We start from the raw sequence: 20910 nt of genomic DNA on the forward strand, positions 1-20910 counted from the left end.
AAGGAAAAATTTAAGGTTGTTTACCGAAAAATATCAGTTGACTGATATTTTTCGGAAACAAAATTCTGATAAAAAAGTATTTTCTTTTGAACACCGAAATTATAAAAGTAGAATCGGCAGGATATATGTTTCTAACAATTTGTTGACTTTAAATCCAATTTGCAAATTCAAATGGGTGGGTTGGAGTGACCATAGCTCGGTAACCTGCAAAATCCTTTTACAAGAGGAGAATCCGCGGGGGATGGGATATTGGCACTTGTACTCATCTTTAATTAATGATAAAAAATTTATTGAAATGCTAAAAGCTGAATTTGAATTTAATCAAAAACAAAACTCTTTTGAAAACTCTAACCAAGCTTGGGAATATACTAAGTCTATGGTTAGAGTTATTGCAGAACAAAGAAGTCAAGAAATGCGAAAAGAAAAAAGGAAAAAAATTATTTTTTTAGAGCAAGCTCTAAATGCAGAAAATATTAAAAGCGATATTGATGAAGACAAAATTTTATCGAATTAAAAAAGAATTATCTGAACTCAATAACAAAAATGGAGTGTTCGTCCGAACGAAACAAGTAATATTCGAAGAAGGAGAAATACCCTCTAGATCCTTGTTTCTTTTGGAAAAGCACAACCAAAATAAAAAAACTATAAAAAATATATCCTATCGAAGCAAAATTTTTACAGACACTGATGGAATTCAAAAAGTTTTGCGAATATTTTACAAGAAACTTTACAATCACAAAAAACTTGATAAAAATTTGCAAAACCTTCTCATTGAAAAAATTCAAAACATTCTTCCAGATGATGAAAATACTTTTCATAACGAAAAATTTACTGTAAATGAACTCTATCAATCCGCCCTTTCCCTTGAAAAACACAAATCGCCCGAATTTGACGGAATTCCTGTCGAATTCTGGCAAAGCACATGGGGTATTTATGGGGGGGAGTTCACCCGATTAGCAAATGAAAATTTCTTTGAAAAAACTGAAAACCAAATCCCATGGACCCAGAGTACGGCAGTGATTAGTCTTCTTCCAAAGGACGGAGATTTATCGCTGCTGCAGAACTGGAGGCCCATCTCATTGCTGTGCGCTGATTACAAGATCATAACAAAGGCGCTGGCTTTAAGAATGGCAAAGGTTCTCTAAAATGTGCTCGAACCCTCTCAAACTTGCTCGGTACCCGGAAGAAACATCTTCTCGAACTTGTTCCTGGTTCGAGACCTCATCCACTACACTGACAAAAAAAGAGTCGGTGCTTTCTTGATGTCTTTGGACCAGGAAAAAGCATTCGACAAGATGGATAGAAGTTTTTTAATTAAAGTTCTACACAAGTTTAACTTTGGAAATAACTTTGTTAATGCTATCAATCAAACTTTAAAAAATACTCAATATATTATTACTAACAACGGGTACCTGAGCAAGCCCATTCCAATTAGAAGAGGAGTTCGACAGGGAGACCCGATTTCCCTTATGCTTTACTGTGTGGCAGTGGAAACACTTGCCCTCGAGTTTAAGCATAATAAGGGAATTGAAGGAATTCAACTCCCTGGTACAACTCCCTTAAAACTATTGCAGTTTGCAGATGACACTCATGTAACCTGTAAAAGTCCGCAATGTTTGGGTGAAATTTTTTCTGTTTTAAATTTATTTCAAAAAGCTACTGGCTTCAATATTAATGTGGCAAAAACAAAAGCGCTTGCGCTGGGAGGCCTCGAAAACAAATATAGTTGCTTACAATTCGAAAATTTTGTTTGTAACTGGTCAAACCTAGACGGTATGAAGGTCCTTGGAATAACCTTCTTCAACAATTTAAAAAAGACAGCTGATGTTAATTTTGGCAAAGCTGTCGAAAAGTTTACGAAAATCTTGAGAAATTTTAAATATAGAAATGTTTCTTTAAAATGTAAGGGGATGTTTGTGAACACGCTGGCCTTGTCAAAGGTCTGGTATGTTGCAAATGTCTTTCCTATGAATAAAACGCATGAAAAAATTATTAAGAAAGAAATTTCAATTTATTTGTGGCAAAGCAATTTTGCTGAGCCAATCAAAAGAAACATTTTAAATTTAAAAACGGATAAAGGCGGTCTGGGTATTCTAGATGTCCTGAGGCAATCTGTTGCCTTGAGACTTAAGCATTTGTTGCACATTCGAGACGACCCAAACCCCCACGAAAGTTTTTTTCTTCAAAGATACTTTTTGGCGTATTCCTTAAACAGATACGCTAAAAACGGTTATACGCAATGGACCTTTTTTACCGGAGTTACCTTTCCAAAGTCTTTGAAGGACCTACCCTTTTATTACTCGGATGTGGTGGATCTTTTAAAGACTAAAGAAAACATTTTTAAAGAAAAAACTATAACAACTAAAAAAATTTACTCATTGTTGGGTGACAAAGACGAATACATAAACTTAAATAAAACTCAAACTTTTTGGGAAACCCAATTTAAAACTGTATTGCCTTGGGATAAGATCTGGTGGCGGTGCTTTAGATCTTATGCACAGGGCCCTTCCCAAAATACACAGTGGAAGATGTTGCAAAATATATTACCAACAAAAGAAAAATGCAAATTATGGATAAAAAATCGCGGACGCGCTAATACCAATTGTCTCGTCTGCGGCCAAAATGAGAGCACGCTGCATCCCTCTATTTATTGTAGTGTTGCCCGCGATATTTGGAAAGCATTGAAGTTTGTCTACGGGAGATTATTGCCGCATACACATTTCAACCCTGAACATGTTAAATTCTATTTAAACATTCAAAAATTACCAAAATATGATCTTAAGGCAAAACTATTTACAACTATCACAAATATTATAACAACAGAAATATGGCGGGCAAGGAACTTGAGAGTGATGGAAAATAAAGTGCTCTCTTCCACAAAAATAATTAAAAACATTATAAAAGAAATTAAATATATATGGAAAAGAAAGTATGAAAAACATAGACGCGAAAATAATATTGAAAAATTTCATACTTTGTTTTCTATTAATGATGCAATATCAAAACAACATGAACAAGAACTCTTGTTCACTATATAGAAAAAATTTACAAATAAAAACCATATTGAAATGACCTTCTTTTTGTGTTTATATTCACGAAAAGCATGTCCCCAGCAGCCCCTGTGGGTGTGACGGACATGTGTTTATTTTTTAAATGCATGGCTTAATGGCCAGCACTATTTATTATAAACTGGTGTTACGAAAAGCATGACCCCAGCAGCCTTGTGGTGTGACGGTCACGCGTTTATTTTTTGAATGCCCGGCTTAATGGCCAGCCATATATTTTATAAAACACGACTCTCTTTCTATTTCTTATTTATACTTTACGAAAGTTTTTGTTACGTTATTTGAAAACGATATATTTTGTACTTTTAGAAAAACCCTTCATAATTCTTAGTGAAAGACGAAACCATTGTCTTCCTAATTATAATTTGCGGTTTCAACATTTAATTTTTCGTTTTCGTTTTTGTTTTTATCTCGATTTCGCTTCGTTTTAATTGAAACCGCAAATGAAAGAATTAAGAAAAAGAAATTAAAAAAAAAAAAAAAAAAAAAAAAATTTTCGTCCAACTTTAAATTTACAATATATTGTTACATTAATTTATTTATTTATTTTCTTTTTAATATATAACAGTTCTTTTGTACAAATACTATTTAACATGAAATAAATTGTAAAAAGAAAAAAAGTATCTGTTCTTATCAGTTTAATATCTGGTACGCCGGCACAGTCCGGCTCATATATTAATCTGATTTTTGGCATTAGGTCATGAGATCATAGGTTTACCTTGCCCTGACCACGGGTTGCTTCGGCTTTGCACTACTGCTGAGCGCGGCCCAGATTGGAAATAAGAAAAATTCTTGACTTTTAGAGTGTCTAACATCGCTATTGGTCTCAGCTGTTGCTGATGATGATGCTGCTGATGTCGACGACGACGATAATAATTAGAAGTTCTAATTCAATTCACAAGTACATTGTTGAAGACGGCGTCAGTCCGACTATGTCTGCAGTGTTCAGTTATCGCTTCTCGACCTAATGGCTAAGATCAAGTGTAGTATCTGTTCTTGATTCGTGATCTTAGGTATAAAACTGAGCTAGTGATCACCTTTAGTGAGGTCTACGTGCCTCATTAGTGATTACTAAGGGTTTACCTTACCTCTACAACGGGTTGCCGGTACGGCAATTTTAGTTTGTAGGGAGTTAAGTGTCTTTGATTTTAGGTTTTATTTTAGTGTTGAAGGTCTACTGGCCTGTTATATTGGCTTTAGGAATACACGTAGTGTATTTATAACCATGGCTTTAAAAAGTCCATCACCCTTAAACGTTGAAGACAATAACGCCAAAGTTAAAAGCTATGCGCAAGCAACAGCTTGTACATCATTTGGATATTCGAGTTTAAAAAACACTCTTTTGTGTACTTTAGACACGAGAATTGGAGAGGACGAGGTGTTATCAGCTATAGAGGATGTCGGGTTAGATAAGGAGTTAGAGGGATTCCAATTGATTAGGAAAGGGTCGATGATATAAATTGTCATGAGATCTGATAAAGCAAAACATTTTCCACAAGAGAAAGGTCTTATTATAAATGGTAAATTCTACCTTTTTCATAATTCCACACCTACTAGAAGTATATCGAAAAGACTAGCGGTGTCTGTGATTGGATTTCCACTCGAGAAGAAGTTTTTTCCCGTAGGGAAAACATTAGAGGAACTGGGATATGGAAAACACATCCACACAAGGCCAGTTTTCAGGCATACTCCCAAATTCAAAACGCCATATTTTTCTGGAATTATAGTGGCCGCTATGGACAACTTAGAGCGTCCAATACCTAGACAAATAAAACATATGGGGTACAATGTTAGAGCGATATATACTGGACAGGATGGAGCAGGAAGTGTACCCCAGGAAGAGAAAGTTAACGAAGAAACGAAGGAAGAACTAGAAATACCTAGAAAGACAATAAAAGATATAAAAGAACAACCTGTAGAGTTTTTTGTAACTAAGTGTATAGACGATTCCACCGTTAGCCTAATAGTTTCAAACGGTGAAACACAAAACTTTACAAAAAGTAGAGTTGAAGACATATCTCAAAGTGCGCAAGAAACTGTAAAAGTATTAAAACCGAATAGTAGCAAAAAAATAAAATTAATGCCAATCATAAATGAAACCAATATAACTGAAAACCCTGAACCTAAACCAAAAATAACAGACAATAGCAATGAAGAAAGTATGAAGCAAATAATTAACACACCATCTGAAGCAATACAAACAGAACAACCTATTCAAAACCACGACAAAGATTATAGACATGAAAGAAAAGAAATTGATGTCTCAGGAGTTGAACTCACATCAGAATTTGAAAGTATGAGTTACCACGAGATATGATGTTATAACACAAACTTTTTCATGGTTTCAACAAAAATTATTGCAGCGAAGATGATCTTAAAAAGTACGTTCGGTATCGAAGAGCCGAATATGAAAAACAAAAAATGGAACGAAGACAAGAGTATGAAGAGCAAAAGCAAGTAAAACGAAAAATATACGAAGAAGAAAAATTAGCTAGGCGAAAGGCAATGGAGGAGGCTAAGCTACAACAAAATCAAAATCCAAAAAATCTAATAAATAACCGAGACGAATGGTATTAAAAAAATGTCTCAGAAAAAACATAAACAACTAAAAAATAAGAAAATACATATACAAAATTTATAAATGCATTCAAAAAACTAACAAAAATTTATAAAACTATACTAAAACCTATATAAATATCTTTAACTATCATAAAATATATACATCTTTAAAATAAGTGCTTCTTAGTTTCGGCTTTGTAGCTGTATTAAAAACCTTTAAGTAAGCAATAGAATAAATTTACCTTTCCAAATAAACAAAAAACAATCCTATCTTCTAGGATCCTGTGTAAGCCTGATATCAGCTGCAGGTAACCCTAGTCGTTAGAAAAAAAGAAAAAAAAAAAAAAAAAAGTATCTGTTCTTATCAGTTTAATATCTGGTATGCCAGCACAGTCCAGCTCATATATTAATCTGATTTTTGGCATTAGGTCATGGGATCATAGGTTTACCTTGCCCTGACCACGGGTTGCCTCGGCTTTGCACTACTGCTGAGCGAGGCCCACATTGGAAATAAGAAAAATTTTTGATTTTCAGAGTGTCTAACATCGCTAATGGTGTCAGCTGCTGCTGCTGATGATGCTGCTGATGATGACGACGACGAAAATGATTAGACGTTCTAATTCAAACCACAAGTACATTGTTGAAGACGGCGTCAGTCAGACTATGTCTGCATTGTTCAGTTATCGCTTCTCGGCCTAATGGCTAAGATCAAGTGTAGTATCTGTTCTTGATTCTTAGTCATTTGGTGTACAATCGAGCTAGAGATCACTTTCGGTGAGGACTACGTGCCTTCTAGAGTGTATTGTGGGAAATTACCCCTCCCCTACAACGGGTTGCCTGTAAGGCGACTTTAGTTTGAAGAGGTTCAAGGAGAGTGTTGTAGTGTTATACTGTGAGTTTCGAGTGTTTATGAGTGATAACCGAGCGACCGAGAGTTTAAATAATACACGTAGTGTATTTATTATTTTAAGGTTTTTTTAAAACCATTAATTAGATGGATACTATAAATGCATTTGCTGTTGAACCACCCAAAAGTTATGCGCAAGCCACTAAATCAAATAATAACACTAACTCAATTAACGATTACCCAACTTTAAAAAATACTCTTCTAAGTCCAATTAAAGATAATATTAATGAAATCGATGTCCTTTCGTCATTAGAGGATGCTGGTCTAGACAAATATCTAGATGGATTCCAGATCATCCGGAATAGAACAATTATCGAAATAGTAATGAAAACTGATAAAGCTAAATCTGTCCTTCAAGAAAATGGTCTTAATATTAAAGGTTATATTCATCATTTTTATAATTCAACCCCGTCCAGAAATATCTGCACACGGGTTGCGGTTTCCGTGCTCGTGCTTCCTCTAGAAAAGAAGAGTTTTCAAGTTGGCAAAGCTCTGGAGGAACTTGGATACGGAAAACACATTAATACTCGACCCGTATTTAAAACAACTCCCAAATCAAATACATCATTTTACTCAGGCATCTTGGTAGCTATGATGGATAAATTAGAAAATCCAATACCAAGAACATTAAAAATTGGAGGGTATAATGTCCGAATTATACACAATGGACAGAATAACTCTGAATCAGAAACCCAAATCAAAAGCCAAACGAACACTTCACAAATTATCACAAAGGAAAATCCTACAGAACAACAAACAAACCAACCCACTTTAAATGAAGCGCAATTAGAAACCCCAATAGATTTAATCATAGATAATCCGGTTAAAGAACACAATAATATAACTCCAAACAACCATGTAAATGAGCAAACACAAATTTCATCAGAAGTGCAAATTACTAACAATAATCCTCAATCCAATCAATACATAGAAGCAATCAATCTAATAGAATCAGATAACCATGTTATCAAATATGAAAATAATGACTTTATAGACTATGACACATATATAAGAAATAAATATCAACGCAAACCCATTGATGTAAGTGGAGTCCAACTTCCACCAGAATTCAAAACAATGTCTTACCATGATGTATATACTTATAACTTTAACTATTTTAGAAATTTTAATAAAAAGAACTGCACGGAAGAGGAGCTCAAAGTGTATGTACGATATCTGTTCCTATCAAACTTTTAAACATCAATCTCAACATAAAATGAAGTCGTTAGTATTAGAGAGTCACATCCAAGAGTTACTCGCAAAATACTTAAGGAGCATTTAAAACAACATAACCCAAAACAAAATAAAAACAAAAACCGAATATAACATAATAAAAAATAAAAAAATAAAAATAAAAACAACTAAAGAAAAAGAAAAATATAAAACAAAAAAACAAAAAAAAAAATATAAACTACTACCTTCTAGGGCCTTGGACTAGTTGGTAGATTAAAAACTAAAAAAAAAAAAGTATCTGTTCTTATCAGTTTAATATCTGGTACGCCGGCACAGTCCGGCTCATATATTAATCTGATTTTTGGCATTAGGTCATGGGATCATAGGTTTACCTTGCCCTGACCACGGATTGCCTCGGCTTTGCACTACTGCTGAGCGCGGCCCAGATTGAAAATAATAAAAATTCTTGACTTTCAGAGTGTTTAACATTGCTAATGGTCTCAGCTGCTGCTGCTGAAGATGCTGCTGCTGATGACGACGACGAAAATGATTAGAGGTTCTAATTCAAACCACAAGTCCATTGTTGAAGACAGCGTCAGCCCGACTATGTCTGCAGTGTTCAGTTATCGCTTCTCGGCCTAATGGCTAAGATCAAGTGTAGTATCTGTTCGTGATTTTAGCCGAGACAGCGATTTTAAAAGTGGATAAAGTCAGGGTTAGGGTCAGGGTTAGGGTTATATAGAAGTTTCCCTAATATAGAAACGTGTCGCTAAGATGCAAAGGCGTGTATGTCAACACGCTGGCGCTGTCGAAAGTGTGGTTCGTTGCTAACGTTTTACCGCTTGACAAAGAGACCGATCAAAAAATCCGCAAGGAAATTTCAGTTTATTTGTGGCAAAACAACTACGCCGAACCCATTAAAAGAGACATTCTAAACCTTCCGCAAAAAATTCACTGCTAGAAAAAAAATCGCGGGCGAGGATTACCTAAGTGCGACGTTTGCAATAAAACCGAAACAGCGCTGCACCCTTTTATCAACTGCAAAACAGCCAGAACTGTGTGGAAGTTTTCTAAGAGTATGTACGAGAAGCTATCGAACAATACTTTTAACATAGTTCACGTTGTTTTCTCAATGAACACGATCACTCCTGTAAAAAACGAAAATACTAATAAATTACTAACAGACGGTTACAAACATAATTACAACCGAACTGTGGAGGGCGCGGAGCTTAAGAACAAAAGAAAACAAAAAAGTTAGTCCTACCAAAACAATAGAAACGATAAAACGATAAATTCATTACCGGTGGAAAATAAAATACAATAAGTATTTGCGCGAAAACGAAGTGGAAAAATTCCACAGCTTATTTTCGATAAACAACGCAGTAAGTAATGTAAATGAGCAGGATTTAGTTTTTTTTTTTTAAAAATTGTTTTTTTTTTATCTTTGTGATTTTTAAAAACAAAAGCCACCAAACCTTTTCTTCCTAACGAATATGTCTAATGTATCCCGGTGGATCTAGAGGATGTATGTTTTTTATTTTAACTACGTGGTGTAATACCCACGTTTATATTTTTTAAACTACGACATCCATACGAATAATTCCGAAAGATCTTGGTGGATCTTAAGGATGTTTGTATTTTATTTAAGGACGTGGTGTAATATCCACGCTTATATATTTTAAACAGCAAAAATTTGTTTGTAATTATTTTATATATTTACGCTTCCTATTTATTTCTTTACGGAAAAAACAAAAAAAAAACGGTTTTGTAAGTTTTAATATTGACACGGAAATGTCCGAGGGATCCCAGTGGATCCGGAGGTATTTATGAATTTATTTTAAGAACGTGGGGTAATAGCCACGCTAATATTTTATAAATTTTGATATGTATATTATAATGACAAATTGTAAAGTCTTCTTGTATAATGAAATAAATGTAATATTAGAAAAAAAAAAAAAAGTATCTGTTCTTATCAGTTTAATATTTGGTACGCCGGCACAGTCCGGCTCATATATTAATCTGATTTTTGGCAATAAGTCATGGGATCATAGGTTAAACTTGCCCTGACCACGGGTTGCCTCAGCTTTGCACTACTGCTGAGCGCGGCCCAGATTGAAAATAAGAAAAATTTTTGACTTTCATAGTGTCTAAAATTGCTAATGGTCTCAGCTGCTGCTGATGATGATGCTGCTGATGATGACGACGACGAAAATGATTAGACGTACTAATTCAAACCACAAGTACATTGTTAAAGACGGCGTCAGTCCGACGATGTCTGCATTGTTCAGTTATCGCTTCTCGACCTAATGGCTAAGATCTCTAGGTGTAACCTTGCGATTTATTACCATTTTGTCGAGCTAGTGACCTTTTCGAGTGAATAGTGAGTTTTGAGGTTTATGGGTGTGATAAAGGTTATTCTGAGGGTGTGAGGGGCATATTGAGTGAAACAGTGCGTATTGAGTTTTTTTCTAAGTGTCTTAACTGATTTTTAGACAAAATTAGGCTATTTTGCAGCCTTGTACTTGAATAAAATGCTTCGACCTTCACATGAAGTAGAAACATCTCAATCCAATACTGTCGATTTAATTGATAGTGTTGGAATATTAAAATCTTTGTTTAATAATATAGTAGACGTTGCTAGAAACCCTGTCAAAAGTTATGCCCAGGCTAGCAGTTCTAATTTAAATGTACAAAATAACCGTATCTCTCTTAAAAACACCTTGATTTGCAAACTTTCAACAAAAATCTCTCTATTTGATGCTCTCTGCGCTATTGAAGAAAGTAACCTTGACAAGGACTTCGACGGAGTTCAACTTATTAAAAGTGGCACTATATTAGAGATAGTTATGAAAACTCAAACCGCTAAAAATAAACTTCTAGAGGAAGGTTTGACAATTAACGGCTTTTACCATCTTTTTAATTACTCAACGCCAAGTCGTGAGCCTAGCTCCCATGTTACGGTCTCCATACTAGGTTTACCTTTAGAAGCAAAAAATTGCCAAAATGGAAAAGACTTAGAAGAGATCAAGTATGGAAAACATCTAATAACACATCTCCTTATGAAAACAACCCCTAAAAAGGGAACCTTATAACTTACCGGCACCCTTTTAGCCATAATGGAAAACGTCACTAAGCCTATTCCTAGATTTATAAAGTTAAGAGGTTTTAATGTCAGAGCTATTTATACTGGTCAACCTGAAACAGAATCTCGGAAAAAATCAACCCAATCACAGGATTACACAGAAGCAGTAAGAAAAGTCTCAGAAAGTCAAAGTGAAACTAATAAAGCTAACGGTGTCATTACATCAGACCCAGTTGGTATAGCTCAGATTACATTAACAACAAATACAAACGAGTGCACAGAGAAACCCTCACCGCCTAGCTTAATTTTAACAACTATAAATCAAGAAAACCATGAGACCTCCCCCAATCAAAACAAATTGGTCGAAACTAGAGTTATAGAAAAGCCTGAAACTAAAAGCACTGATATAGAGAGCCCTTTAAAAAATCGTCGAGACTTAAATGAAACAAATGGAAAAGAAACAGGTTATAACCAAAAAGATAAAAAAGTAACAAGAAAAACAACACACAAAAAAGCAATAATAAGTACGCAAGAATATAAACGACCACAAAGAAATCTTGACCTTCAGAGACAAGATTCTAACAAAGTCATAACAACCTAAATAATAAATAAAATATAAAATAAAAATAACCAATAAAAATATAAAATATAAATAACCAATAAAAATATAAAACGTAAATAACCAATAAAAATATAAAATTGAAATAACCAATAAAATTATAAAATATAAATAACCAATAAAAATATAAAATATAAATTACCAACAAAAATATAAAAAAATTTTATTTTCAAAAAGTATCTGTATTTAATTTTCTTAACAATGGCTCTAAAAGTTCTAACGCCTAATGTTAACGGATTAAATGACGATGTTAAAAGAAGCAACATCTTTAAATATCTTAATTTAGAAGAATATGATATCATATGCTTACAAGAAACCCACTGAAGCAAAGAGAAAGAAAATTTTTGGAAAAAAGAATGGTCAAAAGAAACTGGTGGTTCTTCAATATGGAACTATAACACATCTCGTAAATGTGGAGTAAGCATTCTAACAAGAGAAGAAACAATTTTCAAAAACGTGTTACTAGATAAAAGCGGTAGCATTGTTGCTGCAAATATAGAATACGAAAACCTAACCATTAGAATAGTGAATATTTATGGTCCGAATGACCCACAAAAAAAAGAAAACTTCTTCTCAACCCTTGATAAGTACATAGAAACCTGTGACCTACTGATTCTCTTGGGTGATTTCAATATGGTCGAGGATCCGGAAAACGATAGAGATGGGGGTGACCTCTATAACAAAAACAACTCTATGGGAAAAATCAATCTTCAATCACTCTGTGAAAAGTATGACCTGTGCGACTTATATAAAATAAAAAACCCTTTCATTCAAGAGTTCACCTTCGAAAAAACCGATAAATCGTACATGAGCAGAATAGATAGAATATATACACAAATACACACTAAAGCTAAATACAAATGTTAGATCATTGATACAAACTTAAGTGATCATAAGGCTGTAATGGGTGAACTTTACATAAAAAAACTTAATGAGACCCGAGGTCCAGGTTACTGACACCTAAACACCAATCTCCTTGAGGATAAAAAATTTTACAGAAACTCTTGAAACCAACTTTAATGAAATAAAACAAAATATGAATCATTATCTCTACAAAAACCAATGGTGGGATATAGCAAAGGCACAATAAAAAGAAACTGCTATTAGAAGATCTTGTGAAATAAAAAAAGAAAGCCTAATCAATACCGACAATATGAAAAAGGAACTTACAAACGAATGGCTAAAACCGAACCCTAATCCAGAAATTATAAATAACATAAAAAATAATATAAGGAGGTTAAGTACTAACAAAGGTGTTTTTGTCAGGACTAAGCAAGCAATTGCTGAAGAAGGGGAAGTTCCTTCAAAAACTCTTTTTCAACTAGAAAAAAATAATAAGAGAAAGAAAACTATAACGGAAATAAATAACGGTGCTAACACTCACACAGATTTAGTCGATATACACAAAACAATAAGAGAATTCTTTAAAGACCTTTATCAGAAAGAAAACACAAACCCTAATCTACAAACGCACTTTCTAGAAAACATCAAAAACCCACTCAAAAATGAGGAGATTATTCATCTCAACAACCCATTTACAAACGCGGAACTTCTTAACGCTGCAAAAACCCTAAAAAAAGGAAAAACACCGGAAATAGACGGACTGCCAGTCGAGTTCTTCAAAGCTTTTGACATATTTACGGACTTCGTTTACAGAAATGGCAAGTCGATTTATCTTCCTCTCCTCAGGCGAAATGACATGGTCTCAAAGAACTGCAATTATAAGTCTTCTCCCAAAAGAAGGAGACCTTACTTCCCTAAAGAATTGGAGACCAATTTCGCTCCTCTGTGCTGATTACAAAATCATTACGAAAGCCCTCGCCATTAGATTATCTAAAATATTTCATAAAATCCTAGAACCATCGCAAACATGTTCCGTGCCAAATAGAAATATCTTTTGGAATATCTTCCTGACTAGGGAGATTATAGAATACACCAACCTTAAAGGTTTGGAAGGCTTCATAGTTTCCATAGACCAGGAAAAGGCCTTCGATAAATTGGATCGGGACTTCCTCCTCAAAACTCTAGAAAAATTTCAACTTGGCAATAACTTTATCCATGGCATTAAAAAACATAATGAAAAATACCCAATCAATAATCCTTAACAACGGGTACCTAGGCGAACCATTTGAAGTTGCTAGAGGAGTAAGACAAGGAGATCCTATCTCACTTATGCTATATTGCATTGCAGTCGAAACTCTAGCACTAGAAATCAAAAATAATAAAAACATAAAAGGTATTGCAATAACTGGAACAAATATTCCGTTAAAAGTAATGCAATACGCAGATGACACAACGATCTTCCTTCAAGATCGAGGTTGCATGCCGGATCTTTTTCATGTTCTCAGTAATTTCGAGCTTGCTACCGGATCCAACATCAATAGAGCTAAAACTAAGGCTATGGCCCTAGGTGGCTACAACTGCATTACGTATAACAACACTAACAACAACAATATTATCTGGTCTAACACAAGTGGTTTGAAAAATTTAGGAATAACCTTTTTTACTGATTTGGCAAATACTGCTGAATATAATTGGAACAAATGTATTACTAAACTAAAAGACAGGTGTAAATTCTTCAAATATAGGAATGTATCCCTCAGATGCAAGGGAATCTTTCTAAATACTTTAGCACTATCTAAAGTCTGGTTTCTCGCCAACACATTTCCCATAAACAAAACAATAGAAAAAAGTCTTAAGAAAGAGATATCTAAGTACCTATGGCAAAGTGACCATGCTGAACCACTGACAAGGGACATCCTAAACCTGCCTGTTGAACAAGGTGGCTTAGGAATTCTAGACCCAACTAGACAAGGCCTAGCCCTACGATTAAAACACCTGATCAACATAAATGACAACGAAAAAACCGCATGAATCACTTCTACTACAAAAATACTTCTTTGCAACCCACTTATTACAACAATCTATCCATAAATATAAACAATGGCAATTTCTAACTAAAAATGACTTTCCTAAAACATTAAGACCGCCGCCTTTCTCTTTTCAAGATGCCATTAAAAGTGTAAAAAACAACGATGTTATTTTCACCTTACATCCAAAAACGACAAAAAACATATACCTCCTTCTTTCGAAAATAAGTCCGAACCAAAGCATGAGAAAAAAACAAAATATGTTGAATTAAACCTTTCAAAACACGCTTCCTTGGAATAAGATATGGCTTAGATGCTTTAATTCTTATGCCCAAGGACCAAGTCAAAACACGGTATAAAGACTGCTCCATGACAGTCTTCCAAATTCTGAAAAAATACAAATAAGTATATGTTCTTATCAGTTTAATATCTGGTACGCCGGCACAGTCTGGCTCATATATTAATCTGATTTTTAGCATTATGTCATGGAATCATAGGTTTACCTTGCCATGACCACGGGTTGCCTCGGCTTTGCACTACTGCTAAGCGCGGCCCAGATTGAAAATAAGAAAAATTCTTGACTTTCAGAGTGTCTAACATCGCTAATGGTCTCAGCTGCTGCTGCTGATGCTGCTGCTGATGATGACGACGAGGAAAATGATTAGACGTACTAATTCAAACCACAAGTACATTGTTGAAGACGGCATCGGTCCGACTATGTCTGCAGTGTTCAGTTATCGCTTCTCGGCCTAATGGCTAAGATCTCTTGGTGTAACCTTGCAATTTATTAGCATTTTGACGAGCTTGTGACCTTTAATAGTGAGATTAGCGAGTATTGAGGATTTAGTGGGTATTGAGGGATTTATCAGTGGTGTTAGGGGCGTACTGAGTGATAAAGTGTATATTAAGAGTTCTTGTGCGCTTAAATCAATTTTCCAAAGATATTATTAAAATCCTAGTACATGGATAATTCTATGAAAGAAATCCATGTATCTGAATTAGAAAACCCTAATGACCATTTTCCGGAGGACTTAGGTCCGATTAACGAGGATATAAATAATATAATAACGAAGGAAAGGAGCTATGCTCACGCTGCATCTTTAAAAGGGAAAACATCAACAAAATACTACTTTAAGCTTGACAACACACTTTTATGTAAGCTTTCGTTAACAACTTCTCTTCATGATGTTCTTTGTTCTCTTGAAAAAGAGAACGTAGATGAACAGCTTGAAGGAGCTCAACTTCTAAGAAAAAGGGGAACTTCTGAAGGTAGTGATGAAAACTGAAAAGGCTAAAAATAGGCTACTAGAAAGGGGTCTGAACATTATCGGCTTTCATCAGCGATTCTTCTATTCGACTCCAAGACGAGAGCCGAGCACACGTGTTTACATGTCAATACTAGGCCTACCAATAGCTGCTAAACTGGCTCAGATTGGGAAAGACCTTGAAGAAGAGGGGTACGTAAAACATCTAAAAACATACCCTTATATGAAAGCAACCCCAACTAAAGGAACGCTGTACTTTTCTGGGACACTAATGGCTGTTATAAATAAACTCTATAAAGACATCCCAAGGTTTATAAAATTAAGGGGCTATTACGTAAGAGCTATTTATACAGGACAGCCATTTAAAGAAAATGCAGAAATAAATATCATAACCCCAACCGAAACAAGCTCTGCAGAACCACTTCATAAAGAAACAAGCACAACCAATGACAAACCAGAACAACAAAAACCTGAATTAATACCCAAGAGTACTGAAGAACCAACAAAATTGAAAATAGGCGAAATTCCTGCAAAACCATCAGATCAAAACAAAATAAGACAAAACGAGACAGTTTCATCAAAAATATTAAAAGAAATCAATCAAAGTGACGCCTGTGAAATGGAGGATAATTCTGTTGATGACGGTGTTACGGAAGTAATTAATAATAAGAATAAAAAAAGAAAACCTTCTGACGAAAAAATAAACATTTTTGACCCTAAAAGAACCAACATTATGAGGAGCCTGTATAGAGACGAATCCAAAAGCCAAATAAAGTATAAATATTTAAAAAATTTAAATAAAGTTAAAAACCAGGTAGAAATATCAAACAAAAACCAAACAAAAATATAAAACGAAAAACCAATTAAAAATATAAAACTAAAAAACCAAATAAAAATATGAAACTAAAAACCAAATAGAAATACAAAACTTGAATTCAAATAAAATTATAAAACAAAAAATCAAACAAAAATATAAAATGTGAAAATCAAATAAATAAAACAAAATCGAAAACAATTGATATAAAAATGGCTTCTAACATTTGCACTCTCAATGTAAACGGTCTAAATGACAATACTAAACGCTGGAAAGTTATGAATTTCCTTAAGAATACAGACAATGATGTTATATGTATACAAGAAACTCACTGCCCTCAAGAAAATACGTCTAAATGGACGAAAGAATGGAATAAAATAACATCTGGTTCATCAATATGGAATAATGGCACAAATAAGGAACGTGGTGTTGCAATACTCACAAAACATAGTACTAATTTTCAACAAGTTAAGCAAGATAAAAATGGAAGAATAATATCAACAAACATCCATATAAACAATACTAATATTAGAGTAATCAACATCCACGGTCCTAACAACCCATCAGAAAAAGAAAATTTCTATCTCATTGTTGAAAAACATGTCAAACCATCAGATACCTGTTTCTGGTGGGGGACTTCAACATGGTTGAAGCACCATCACTTGACAGGTATGGCGGAGACCAGTTTAATAAAAATAATACTTTAGGATCTCAAAATCTAAAAACAATCCTAGAAAAATATGAGTTAATAGATTTCTATAGATATAATAATCCTAAAGGAACAGAATATACATACGAAAAGAGTGATGGGTCTGTCAAAAGTAGGATCGACAGAATATATAGCCAAATTAATGAAAGAAATGTATACAAATATGTCATCCTTGAATCCAGCTTGAGTGACCACAAAGCCTACGTACTCCATCAACTAAATAAAAACCAAAATAAAAAAGGCTTAGGTTATTGGCATTTTAACGTTTCACTCTTAGAAGATGAAAACTTCAGAAATAAGATAACCAAAGACTTTGAAAGTTTCAAAGAAACAAAACACTGTTATGAGAGCTTAAATCAATGGTGAGAAATTTTCAAATATCAAATAAAAGAAATTGCAATAACAAGATCAACAGAGATTAGCCTAACTAAAAAAGAACATAAAAAACAATAAGAAATAACATTAAAAAAAGAACTAGAAAAAGAAATAAAAATAAAGAAAAGATAAAATCGATTAAAAGTGAAATAAATTTGCTGAATATTAATCAGGGGATCTTAATAAGAACTAAACAACAAATTATAGAGGAAGGAGAAACACCATCAAAAATGCTATTATCTCTTGAAAAAAACAATCAGAAAAAAAAAAACAATAACTGAAGTTATTGAGAACAATATCTCTTATAAAGAAACTAACTGCATTAATAATGTCATCCGAAAGTATTACAAAAATCTTAACAAAGAAAGTAAGTAAGATGAAACAAAACAAAATAATCTTCTTAAGAACATAACTAAACCACTAAAAGAAGATGAAAATATGTACTTAAATGAATTCCTGACAAAAGATGAACTCCTTGCTGCGGCTAACACCCTCGCAAAATCAAAAACACCAGGAATCGATGGTATCTTAGTAGAGTTCTACCAAAGTTTCTGGGACATAATCGGAACTGAGTTTACCAATTTAGTAAATATAAACATCTTCAATGAAAATAAAGAACTAACGTGGTCACAAAGAACAGCCATAATAAGCCTTCTCCCAAAAGATAGAGACCTAAAACTATTGAAAAACTGGAGACCAATTTCTTTGTTGTGTGCCGATTACAAGATCATCACTAAAGCTCTTGCAATTCGGCTATCAAAAGTTCTCCACAAAATATTAGAACCGTCGCAAACCTGTTCGGTCCCTAATCGTACAATTTTCTCGAATATTTTCCTAGCTAGGGATCTTATAGAGTATACTAACTGAAAAAATAGAAAAAGTTTCATCATATCTAGAGACCAGGAAAAATCGTTCGATAAACTGGATCGAAACTTCCTTTTCAAAGTAATTGAGCGTTTTAACTTAGGTTGTAACTTTACTAGAGCTCTAAAGCAACCGCTAAAGAATACTTAATCTATTATTATAAATAATGGACACCTAAGCAAACCCTTTAAAATAAACAGAGGAGTAAGGCAAGGTGATCCTATATCACTTATGTTGTACTGTATTGCGGTGGAAACCCTGTCGTTATCTATAAAAAAGAACCCTAATATTGATGGTATTCTTATACCTGGAAATGTAAAACCCCTTAAGATCATGCAATATGCAGATGACGCAATGGTTACCGCTCAAAATATCTCATCTATTGATGAAATTTTTAGGGAAATAGAATATTTTGAACTTGCCACCGCGTCAAATATAAACAAGGCCAAATCAAAAGCTCTGGCACTTGGAGGCTTTGATCACCTCGCATATAAAAGTTACATAAGTAAAGGCTTTTATAAGGATCACGGTATAGCCTGGGTCAATCATAGCGGCCTTAAAATACTAGGAGTAACATTTAATACAGACCTGGTATACTCAGCTACACAAAATTGGAAAGAAATAATAAATAAATTCAAAAACCAAACTAAAATCTTTAAATATAGGAACGTATCCTTGAAATGCAAAGGAACTTTCTTAAATACCCTGGCACTTTCAAAGATATGGTATCTAGCCAACATATTTCCTTTAAATAAAATATTCGAAAACAAAATAAAAAAAGAGATTTCAATTTATTTGTGGCAAAATGAGTTTGCTGAACCATTGAAGCGGAACATACTTTACCTTCCTACTAAAAACGGAGGTTTAGGAATACTCGATCCAGCAAAACAAAGTCTAGCCCTTAGGATAAAACACCTATTACAGATACAACACTATGAAAACCCACATGAAAGCCACTACTTCCAAAAATACCTACTAGCCACCTCACTTTTAAAAATGGCAAACCAAAGTTATCAACAGTGGAAGTTTCTAACCCAAAATAACTACTCTACAACAATAAACAACCCTCCTTTCTATTATCGCGATGTTGTAGACATCCTTAAAAAAAATGATAATCTATTCTTATTAACAAATAAATCGTCTAAAAATATATATAAGACACTATTATACAATGAAAATAACACTCACATAAAGAAAGTTCAAACATACAGGGAGGTTAAATTTCAAAAGCAACTACCTTGGAGAACTATATGGCTTAGAGCTTTTAACTCTTCTGCCCAAGGACCAAGTCAGAATACTCAGTGGAGAATGCTGCAAAACAGTCTCCCAACCAGGGAAAAGCTACAAACATGGAGAAAAAACAGAGGAAGAGCTAGCCCACTCTGTAGTACCTGTGGTCTACTGGAAACAACATTGCACCCTTTCACATCGTGTAGAATAGCAAGGACAGTGTGGACCAAACTTAAAACAGTGTACAAAAGATTGCAACCAACGCAACCCTTTAATATAGTCCATACTGTCCTCTTGAATGATATCAATGGTTCCAAATGGAACAACAATAAAGCAAAAATTACAACGACTATAACAAATATCACTACTACAGAGCTGTGGAGAGCAAGAAATATGAAAATAAAAGAAAACAAAATCGTAACAGCAAAAACATTTGTAGAAAACATAAAACGAGAAATCAAGTACATATGGAGCATAAAATATAACAAATACCGAAAACAAAATGACATGGAAAACATTCATAATATATTTTCAATAAATAATGCAATAAGTCAAGCCAATTCGGATATACTAATCTTCAATTTATAGACCAAAATTGCAAGTGATCTCGACTTTTCGTTTTTTTTTGTTATCGATTTTTTCGCATTTTGTTCCTCGTTTGTTCTTGTTTTTTTATAATATGATCACTTTAAATACAAAATCTAAAAGAAAATAAATGAAAATATATATATTAAAACTTAATAAAAGTTACAAAAAAAAAAAAAAAAAAAAAAAAGTATCTGTTCTTATCAGTATAATATTTGGTACGCCGGCACAGTCCGGCTCATATATGGGATGTAAAATATAAAAAACATCAAAGATTGAATGACATAAAAAACTTCCATAAAAAATACTCCTTTAACAATGCAATAAGTCAGGCAAACTCTGACACGTTAGTTTTTAATCTATAAAGCAATAAGATGTTATCTCAACTTCTCGTTTTTCGATTTCTTCGCATTTCCGCTTTTCGTTTATGCTTTGATCACCAAAAATAAAAATTAATTAAAAGTTAAATAAATAAAAAATAGGAACATAAAAACAAGAAAGTAAAAAAAAGGTATCTGTTCTTATCAGTTTAAAATTTGATACGCCGGAACAGTCCGGCTCATATATTAATCTCAATTTTGGCATTAGGTCATGAGTTCATAGGTTTACCTTGCCTTGACCACGGGTTGCATCGGCTTTGCACTACTGCTGAGCGCGGCCCAGATTGAAAATAAGAAAAATTCTTGACTTTCAGAGTGTCTAACATCGCTAATGGTCTCAGCTGCTGCTGATGATGATGCTGCTGATGATGACGACGACGAAAATGATTAGACGTTCTAATTCAAAACACAAG

The 20910-nt window shown here is 33.8% G+C and overlaps 2 non-coding genes and 7 pseudogenes across 2 annotated transcripts; all 9 read left to right on the plus strand.

Annotated features, from left to right (window-relative positions):
- The first annotated feature begins 3646 nt into the window (after positions 1-3646).
- On the plus strand, positions 3647-3842 carry LOC136077325 (U2 spliceosomal RNA). Its single transcript, XR_010637022.1, has one exon. It is a non-coding gene; the product is annotated as a U2 spliceosomal RNA (small nuclear RNA).
- Positions 3843-4016: 174 nt separating this feature from the next.
- Positions 4017-4158, plus strand: LOC136077581 (U2 spliceosomal RNA; annotated as a pseudogene).
- Positions 4159-5891: 1733 nt separating this feature from the next.
- Positions 5892-6132, plus strand: LOC136077405 (U2 spliceosomal RNA; annotated as a pseudogene).
- A 174-nt stretch (positions 6133-6306) lies between these two features.
- LOC136077548 (U2 spliceosomal RNA) lies at positions 6307-6411 on the plus strand (annotated as a pseudogene).
- A 1534-nt stretch (positions 6412-7945) lies between these two features.
- On the plus strand, positions 7946-8155 carry LOC136077296 (U2 spliceosomal RNA; annotated as a pseudogene).
- A 174-nt stretch (positions 8156-8329) lies between these two features.
- Positions 8330-8417, plus strand: LOC136077583 (U2 spliceosomal RNA; annotated as a pseudogene).
- Positions 8418-9642: 1225 nt separating this feature from the next.
- On the plus strand, positions 9643-9820 carry LOC136077421 (U2 spliceosomal RNA; annotated as a pseudogene).
- A 4827-nt stretch (positions 9821-14647) lies between these two features.
- LOC136077406 (U2 spliceosomal RNA) lies at positions 14648-14837 on the plus strand. The gene has a single exon (XR_010637052.1). It is a non-coding gene; the product is annotated as a U2 spliceosomal RNA (small nuclear RNA).
- A 5693-nt stretch (positions 14838-20530) lies between these two features.
- On the plus strand, positions 20531-20785 carry LOC136077411 (U2 spliceosomal RNA; annotated as a pseudogene).
- The last annotated feature ends 125 nt before the right edge of the window (positions 20786-20910 follow it).

The sequence above is a fragment of the Hydra vulgaris genome, chromosome 02, assembly GCF_038396675.1.
Source record: "Hydra vulgaris chromosome 02, alternate assembly HydraT2T_AEP".
Classification (NCBI taxonomy): Eukaryota; Metazoa; Cnidaria; class Hydrozoa; order Anthoathecata; family Hydridae; genus Hydra; species Hydra vulgaris.